Raw genomic sequence first — 8318 nt, 5'->3', positions numbered from 1 at the left:
TGGAACGCTCTGTGGTGGTGGAAATGTCTTTATCTGCACTTCCAGTACACGTGGCTAGTGAGCTCCGGAAATGTGGATAGGGCAATTGAGGAACTGAATTTGAGATCTGATTTACCTTTAATTAATTTGAATTTGAATTTATATCACAACCTGGGGGCAGCGGCTATTGTATCAGACAGTGCAACTCAGACTCGTAATTGTAAAAAATAAATAAATCCCCAGCACCCCTATGTGCTGATCACTGACTGTGTGGCTGTTCCGGGGTCCGGGCCCTGCTCTGTCCAAAGGTCCAGATCTGCTCGGAAGCCCCTGATATCTAACCAGCTCCTCTCCCACCTGAGGTGTCCCGCTGAACCCCTTCCCTCCTCCCAGGTACCTCACTGTCATGGAAGAGAGTCATTTCCTGCCTGGGTGGGGACACAGGGAGCTGGTGCTGCTGTGCTGAGGCATGCTGGGTATCAGAGGTGACACAAGCCTGCAGCCAGCTGTCCCCTGCCCAGGCCGCAGCAATAGCCGTGCCCTTTGGAACAGCTGAGAATCACGGTGAGGCTCCTCCCCGACTGGAGAGAAACTGTGCGCATTTCCTCGGAGAGACTCCTGGCCACCCTTTTACACATTCAGTCCCTTGGTGGACCTCCGTGTAGCACTGATCACACTGTGTCATTCAACTTTTGTTGCTGTGATTATTGAGCAGTCAGCACATCCATTAGGCTGTCAGCTCCACGCTGGCAGAACCCACACCTGTCGTACTCTGTGGGCTGAACGCACACTGGGCCCCCCTCCCCCTTTCACAGCGGGGACACCTGGAGCCGCCTGGGGAGAGACCCAGCCACCAGCTCCAGAGCAAGGTTTTGGTGTGTGTGTCTTTTAATCCTCACCCAAGGATAATGTTTCTTGATTTTGAGAGAAAGAGAGAGAAACATCGATGGGTTGCTTCCCATACATTCCCTGACTGGGGATCGAACCTGCAAATAAAAGTTGGTGTACAGGATGATGCTCCAATTGACTAAGCCATCTGGCCAGGGCTCCAGAGCAGGCTTTAAACCACCTCAAGAGGTGGGGCCGGCTGCAATTTATATCCCGAGAAAGCTCAGAGCCAGGGCAAGCCAAAGCCACAGCTCTCTCTCAGCCGGAGGCAGACCAGAGGCAGAGGCAGAGCCAGAGGCAGAGGCAGAGCCAGAGGCAGAGGCAGACCAGAGCCGGAGGCAGACCAGCGGCAGAGCCAGACCAGAGCCGGAGGCAGACCAGAGGCAGAGGCAGACCAAAGCCGGAGGCAGACAAGAGCCAGAGGCAGAGGCAGAGCCAGACCAGAGCCGGAGCCAGACAAGAGCCAGAGGCAGAGGCAGAGGCAGACCAGAGCCAGAGCTAGAGGCAGAGGCAGACCAGAGCCAGAGGCAGAGCCAGACCAGAGCCGGAGCCAGACCAGAGCCAGAGGCAGAGGCGGAGGCAGACCAGAGGCAGAGGCAGACCAGAGGCAGAGGCAGAGGCAGACCAGAGCCGGAGGCAGACCAGAGCCGGAGGCAGACCAGAGCCGGAGGCAGACCAGAGCCGTGCAGGCTTCAATTCCAGATCCAGACAGGGTTCAAGCAATGGCTGGCACCCAGTCTCCAGTGCTGGATCGTCACGGAAACCTGCCCTGGCCCTGCCTAGTTCCAGCCAATTCCTTCAACAGCCTCGGGCACAGAGCTGAAGCCAACCCCAGAGCCCCACCTCCAGCTCTCGAGCTGCACTGAGCCTTGGTACCAGCTGGGATCCCGCTCTGGCTCCAGATCAAGAGACACCAGACCCAGACTCACAGCAGCCCTGGTTCTAGGGCCTGGTCCCCCAGGACACCCAGCACCAGGTCCGCAACGTGTGCCAGCCCCTGCCACGCCTTCAGTGCCAGGATGTGAGCTGCCGCTGGTGCAGCCCCAGCACCAACTTCCTTCCCCTTCCTACAATTGCATTTTCTTCGCATTTATTTTTTCTTATATATACTCAAAGCTTTACTCTACTCTGTCATAGAAACTTAACTTAAAATGATAAATGTTTGTTGAACGAATGAATGAGAGACTCAAGTCACACCACTAGGAAGGCTGGAAGGCTCAGAAATGGAAGCATCGCCCCTTCTCCAGCTGGACTTTAACTGGAATGACTCCACCCAGGCCCCTCTCATTAGTAAACACTTCCTGAGCGCACACTGCGCGGCAGATGCAGGTCCCGCGGCCGTGGAAGGGGTGCCTGCGTGGATTACTGGTGTCTGCTGCGAGCCTGGGACGGGGAGTGGTAGTGAGTCCCACTTGCCTCCCCTCTCTGCTCCCTGAGGGGACCAAAAGAACTCTCCTCCTGGTTCAAGGCCTACTCAGAGCACACTGTGGTTCACAATTACAGAGGCTACTTCAGCAACGTCTGATTCATTCATTCACCCAATAAATGTTTGCTGAGCACCTTCTGTGTGGCTGCCGCTGTGCTGGATGCTGGAGACACAGCCGGGAACAAGGTACACATGGTCTCTGCCCTCACAGAGGTCAAGTCTCCATCTCCAAAGGCCCAAGTCCTTGCCCAAGTCCCCCCTTCCCACCCTCCTCCCAACCTCTTCCCTTTTTTTTTTAATCCTCATCCAAGGACATTTTTTCGTTATTTTTGTTCAGATACAGTGGGAGGGAGAGAGAGCAGGAGAGAGAGAGACACACATCGACATGAAAGGGACACATCGAGTGGCTGCCACCCGCATGACCCAACCAGGGCCGGGGACCAACTGCAACCGATGTACGTGCCCTTAGCAGGAACCGAACCTGGGTCTCTCTGGACCGCAGGCCGACGCTCTAACCGCTGAGCCAAACCGGCCAGGACCCAACCTCTTCCCTTTTTAAAACACATCTAAACTCTCTTCCTCAAACTCTCTCAAGATTGCTCTCTCTCTGACAGCTGTCGGGGCAGGGTTGCAGGGCTGGGTGTAAAAGGTGAAGGGATTAAGAAAACCTCATGGACAACAGTATGGTGATTACCAGGTGGAAATGGGGGGTCGGGGAAGTAGGAGAGGGTAAAGGGGGGCTAAATGGTGATGGAAGGAGACTTAACTTGGGGTGGTGAACACACAATACTATATATAGATGAAGTATTCTAGAATTGTATACCTGAAACCTATATAATTTTATTAACCAATGTCACCCCAATAAATTTAATTTAAAAATTTTAAAAGATGGCTCTCTCTCTCTCCTTCTCTTTCTCTCACAAAGACACACACATTACTTCATGGGTAAGTTTTCTCTAAATTCCAATATTTACAGAAAACACAATTCTATGTGTTAGAGTGGGAAAGACTAATGGACATGTAACCATCAGAGTCAACTAATAGCTAACGCCATTCGTTCATTCATGCATTCAGCATGACTTCCTACAGTGCCTGGTCTATGTGGAACCCTGTGCTGGGCAGTACTGGGGACCTAGAGGTGACCATGACAACCACAGGCCTGGCTCACAGTCCAGTGGGAAAGACAGATCCATCCACAGAGTGACAACCCAGAGAAGTCAGGGATGTGGGAGCCCAGATGGAGCTCTTGGTCCAGCCTGGGGATCTGGGAGAGCTTCCTGGGGGAGGAGTCAACTTTACTGGTGAACAGGTTAAGATGACTAGTAACCAGAGCAGTCAGTCTCCGGGAGGTGATATTTATCCAACATTACACAAAGGGGCTATAATGCACCATTTCCGTTTATTTCCCCAAAACCTGGAAAGCGGGTGCTATTATTAGCTCCGTTTTATAGTTGAAGAAGTTGAATTGTCATTGCCGAGCTGTGAGTCGGAACTTACGTTGGAGGAGGTGGGAACAGCACCAGGTGTGAGACCGGTAGGGTCAGCCCAGACCTGGGTTCAGCAACCTCCGTACTTGAGTTCTGGGTAGGGGAGAATTCAGAGCCAAGACTCAAACTATAAGAGAACATTTATTTGCAAAATCACAGAGGTAGAAGAAGTAATTTTTAGAAGAAATGGGCTTAGGAAACAAATTACAGCGGTCAAAGTAGGGCCCTTGGAGCTTGGGAGTGAGGAAGGTGATGGTAATGTGCCTGGAAAAGGAAAGGGAGAGAGGGAGGGAGGGAGTGGGAGGGGGAGGGAGAGTGTAGAAAGGTGCGGGCATACTCCCTGGAGAGCCAGCTGGGGGGAAAGCGAGCGGGGTCCTCTGTCCTAAGGGTTTTAAAGGTGGCTCTTTTAGGGGAGGCCCAAAGATAAGATCTCAATAGAATCTTCAGCTTTCCAGGTGTGTCCTCTCAGGGTCGGGTCTCCATTGATTGATTGGCTGGTGCCAGGGAAGGGGTCATTAGTCAATGCAGCTGGTCCTGAGGTCAGCTGTGGGATCCCTTGCCTGATATCGCTGCTTCTCTGGGCCTGGAGCTGAAATACAGCTGAGACCTGAATGTCATCTCTAGGGAGGCAAGGTCAGGGGGTCCAAACCGCATGACCAGCGATATGCTGGGGGAGGAAAGGTCACCCCGGGAGAGAGGTCCCACCCTACAACTGTCCTTTGCTAGGCACCCAGGGCTTCCCGCCTGGTGACCTCTGGCCCATGGTCCTGGCTCTGCTCACTGTGTCACGCCTACCACAGAACTAGGGCGTGGTGATGGTTGCACAACATCGTGAATGCAACTAATGCCACCAAATTGTACACTTTAAGATGGTTTAAACTGCAAATTTAATGTTTTAACCACAATTTTAAAAATCAATGATTCTGAGAAACAACAGTAAAAGCAAAAATGTGGGGGTAAGAGCCTAATGAAGCGCACCGACCCCGTTGCAGACCCAATCCAGCCGCTCTCCGCCGCTCGCTCCCACCCGCGCGCCCGGATGGGAACTTTAACCCCCGCCCCCAAGGAACTCCAGGCCCCGGGAAGGACCTTCTTGGCGCCCCTCCGCATCCAGACCCCGATGTCCAAGTCTGACCTGAACCCCCATCCCGTTTCCCCGAAGAGACCACGGTGCCAGGTGCGAGGCTCCTGGGCGACAGCGTGACAGGAGGTTCTAGTGATGTGGATCAGGCAGGACCCCGCAGGGAACTCCAGCTACGGGGCTGTCTTCCCCCCGACCCTCGGCCCTCGGCCCTCGGCGCAAGCTACCCCTCAAACCCTGGCTTCTGGAGCCCGAGCTGCCAGGCCGGGGAGGTAAGCAGAGTGCGCAGGGCCGGGGAGGAGCAGGCCCTCCGGAGCAGAGATCCCGGGGACCGAGGGACGTGCAGCCTAGGAGCCGGGCCTGGCTTGCATCCCCGTTGGCCCCTGCTGGCTTGGGCAAGTGGTTTCATCTCAGCTCGTCCCCTCGTCGCCTGTAAAGCAGGGCGGGTGACCCGCGTGCTGCCCCCAGCAAGCTGTCTTGAGGGTCCGGCGGAGTTATCCAGGTGACCCGCTTAGAACAGCGGTTGGCGTGAGCTCCTGGGAGCTGTCAGCTGCTGTCACTGCCTGGTGGAAGAAGGGCGAGTGGAAAGGACCCGCCGCTGCAAGGAGGGGGCCTCCTGCCCAGCGGAGCGCTCCCCCAGCGGCCGGCGCCCCCTAGCGTCGGGTTCATTTCTTTGCGCCCAGGGAGAACAGGACGCGCCCTCTGCTTGGAAATGGGGTGAGAAGCCTCTGCGCCTCAGTTTCCTCACCTGCGAAGTGGATATGGCTATGAGGATGAACAAACGCTGATGTTTATTCTTCATTTCTGTGCCGGGAACTGTGCCAGGCTCCGCCAGAGTGACTCAGGAAAGGTCAAATGCTTGGAGCGGGCCTGGCACTCAGTACCAAGCAAGGGCCACTCTGGTCATTTCAGCAGACCTGGGGCCTCCGGGCTTATGGTTTAGGATGAGGTAAAACCAAACAGCGAGCCGAATGAAAGAGAAACCTTCAGTAAATAACAACCAGGTAATGATGGGGAAGGGACGGAGTGAATGACCAGGATGGTAGTTAAGACACATACCTTGAGTGACAACCCAGTTCTGTCACAACTTTGAGCCAGTCACTTCTCCTCTTAACCTCCAGGGCACAGCTCAGCCCTCCTTTCCTCCGCTAAGCCCCCCTGTAACCAGCCGCCCCACACACTCAGGCCCCCTGGGGCTCCCCCATCTCAGCCGTGCCCACTGTGGGCTGTCACTGTCTGGGGAAGAGTCTGTCTTTTCGCTGCACTGTACAGTCCTTGAAGGCAGGGCGGGGCTGTCTGGGTCCTTGCTGGGTCCCCAGCATTGCCCATCACAGAGCCAGACAATGTGTTCAGTCACCAATAATAATAACATTTATTATTGCCCTGGCTGGTTTGGCTCAGCGGTTAGAGCATCGGCCTGCGGTCCAAAGAGACCCAGGTTCGGTTCCTGCTAAGGGCGTGTACCTCGGTTGCAGTTTGTCCCCGGCCCTGGTTGGTTGTGCAGGTGGCAGCCACTCGATGTGTTCCTTTCACATCGATATTTCTCTCTCTCTCTCTCTCTCTGTCTTCCTCTCTCTCCTTCCCACTCTTATCTGAACTACAACAACAAAAATGGAAGGATGTCCTCGGGTGAGGATTAAAAAAAAATGTCCTCAGGTGAGGATAAAAAAAATAATAAAATAACATTTATTGAGCACTTATTATGTGCTAAGTATCCTTTGAAGAGGTTTACCTGCATAGTCTCATTGCCTATGGTCCTGTTATCCTCAGTTGACAGACAAGGAAACTGAGGCACAAACTTGCCCAAGACCACCCCACTGGTCATCAGGGCCAGAGCTTAGATTTAACATGGCTGTCCTGTACCCTCAGTTAGCCACCTTTCTCTGCTGCCAAGATGTTTGCTAAATGACTGCTGGTGAGGAGTGACCTGTCGCTTTTACTCCTCTCCCCAGCCAAGCCCCGGAACAAGGCAGAGGCCCAGGAGGTCCTGACCCGCTAGGCCAGGAGCCAGATTGCGGCCAGCTGCATCTCCACAGGAGGCCGCCCACCCACCTGCATCTCCTGGTGCCTGGATGGGAAGGACACTAAGACCCAGGTGCCAGGAGCCCCACCTGGCACATTCACCGTTATCAGCCTCTTAACCTTAATACCTCGAGCCAGCTGGACGCAAGACTGTCCTGCACGGTGGAGCTCCAGACCTGAGAAGTCCATCCAACTGCCCGTGAGTGTGCCCAAGTGTGAGCGAGTGTGGACACACTGCCGGACTGCCCACAACACCACAGTTCTTCATTAACTGTACCAGCTTCTTAGGCCACAGTCAACGCTGCTCTCCAGGTTGTCTGCCCTGGATTCCCTGGCCACTGTCTACACTGACACCCACACTACCTTTTTAAAATTTTTATCCTCACCCGAGGACATTTTTGCATTTATCTTCAGATGGAGCAGGAGGGAGGGAGGGAGGAAGAGAGAGAGAAACTTCAGTGTGAGAGAGACACATCAACTGGCTGCCACACACACACGACCCCAGCCCCAGCTGGGGCCAGGGATAAACTGCAACCAAGGTATGTGCCTCCCCATCGTCTGCACTGGCTCCTCTGGGCCACAGTAGCTCTGCCCTTGCTGTCTATGCCAGTCATTTAGGCCACCAGCTCTGGGGAGTTGTGTTCTCCATGTCATCTAGACTGCCCCCGTGACTGCTGTCTACATTGACACCCTACATTTTCTCCACTGGTTCTCAGGGCACTCCCTCACACACACCCCAAATATTGTCTGCCCTGGCTCATCTAGGGACCATGTCCTCCCAGCGTCGTCTACACTGGTGGGCAGTTTTACACTGATTCCCTCAGGTGCTATCTACACTGGACCCCCTTGATGTTGTCACTGGGTCTGAGAGAGGAGGGGCTGGGCACCTGGACTCCTGGGTCTGAGGGAGGAGGGGCTGGGGGCCTGGACTCCTGGGTCTGAGGGAGGAGAGGATACAGGAACATAAAAAGAGAAAGAAGTCAACTTGGGGCCCCAGGAATATTTCTGTATTGCATACACAGTTTGTAGGGGGTTAGTCCAAGTTCACCCGTATACCTGCTCTTTATGGCATGTCTGCTGTGTGTCCAGTACTTAACTCATCCCGTGTGATCCCCAAACTCTAGGTACAGTCAACCCTATCCCCATGCCTGGGTTAAAGATCAGCTGGGGCCTGGCCGGTGTGGCTCAGTTAGTTGAACGTCATCCCGTGCACCAGGAGGTCACCCGTTCGATTCCCAGTCAGGGCACATGCCCAGGTTGTGGGCCCGATCCCCAGTAGGGGGTGTGCAGGAGGCAGCTGATCAATGTTTCTCTCTCTCTCTCCCTCTCCCTTTCTCTCTCTCTAAAATCAATCAAAAAACAGGCCCTGGCCAGTTTGGCTCAGCAGTTGTAGCGTTGGCCTGCGGGCCAGAGAGTCCCGGGTTCGGTTCCTGCT

Source organism: Molossus molossus, unplaced genomic scaffold (genome assembly GCF_014108415.1).
Source record: "Molossus molossus isolate mMolMol1 unplaced genomic scaffold, mMolMol1.p scaffold_m16_p_21, whole genome shotgun sequence".
Lineage (NCBI taxonomy): Eukaryota > Metazoa > Chordata > Mammalia > Chiroptera > Molossidae > Molossus > Molossus molossus.
The sequence above is the reverse complement of the archived record's forward strand: the minus strand, read 5'-3'. Positions refer to the sequence as shown.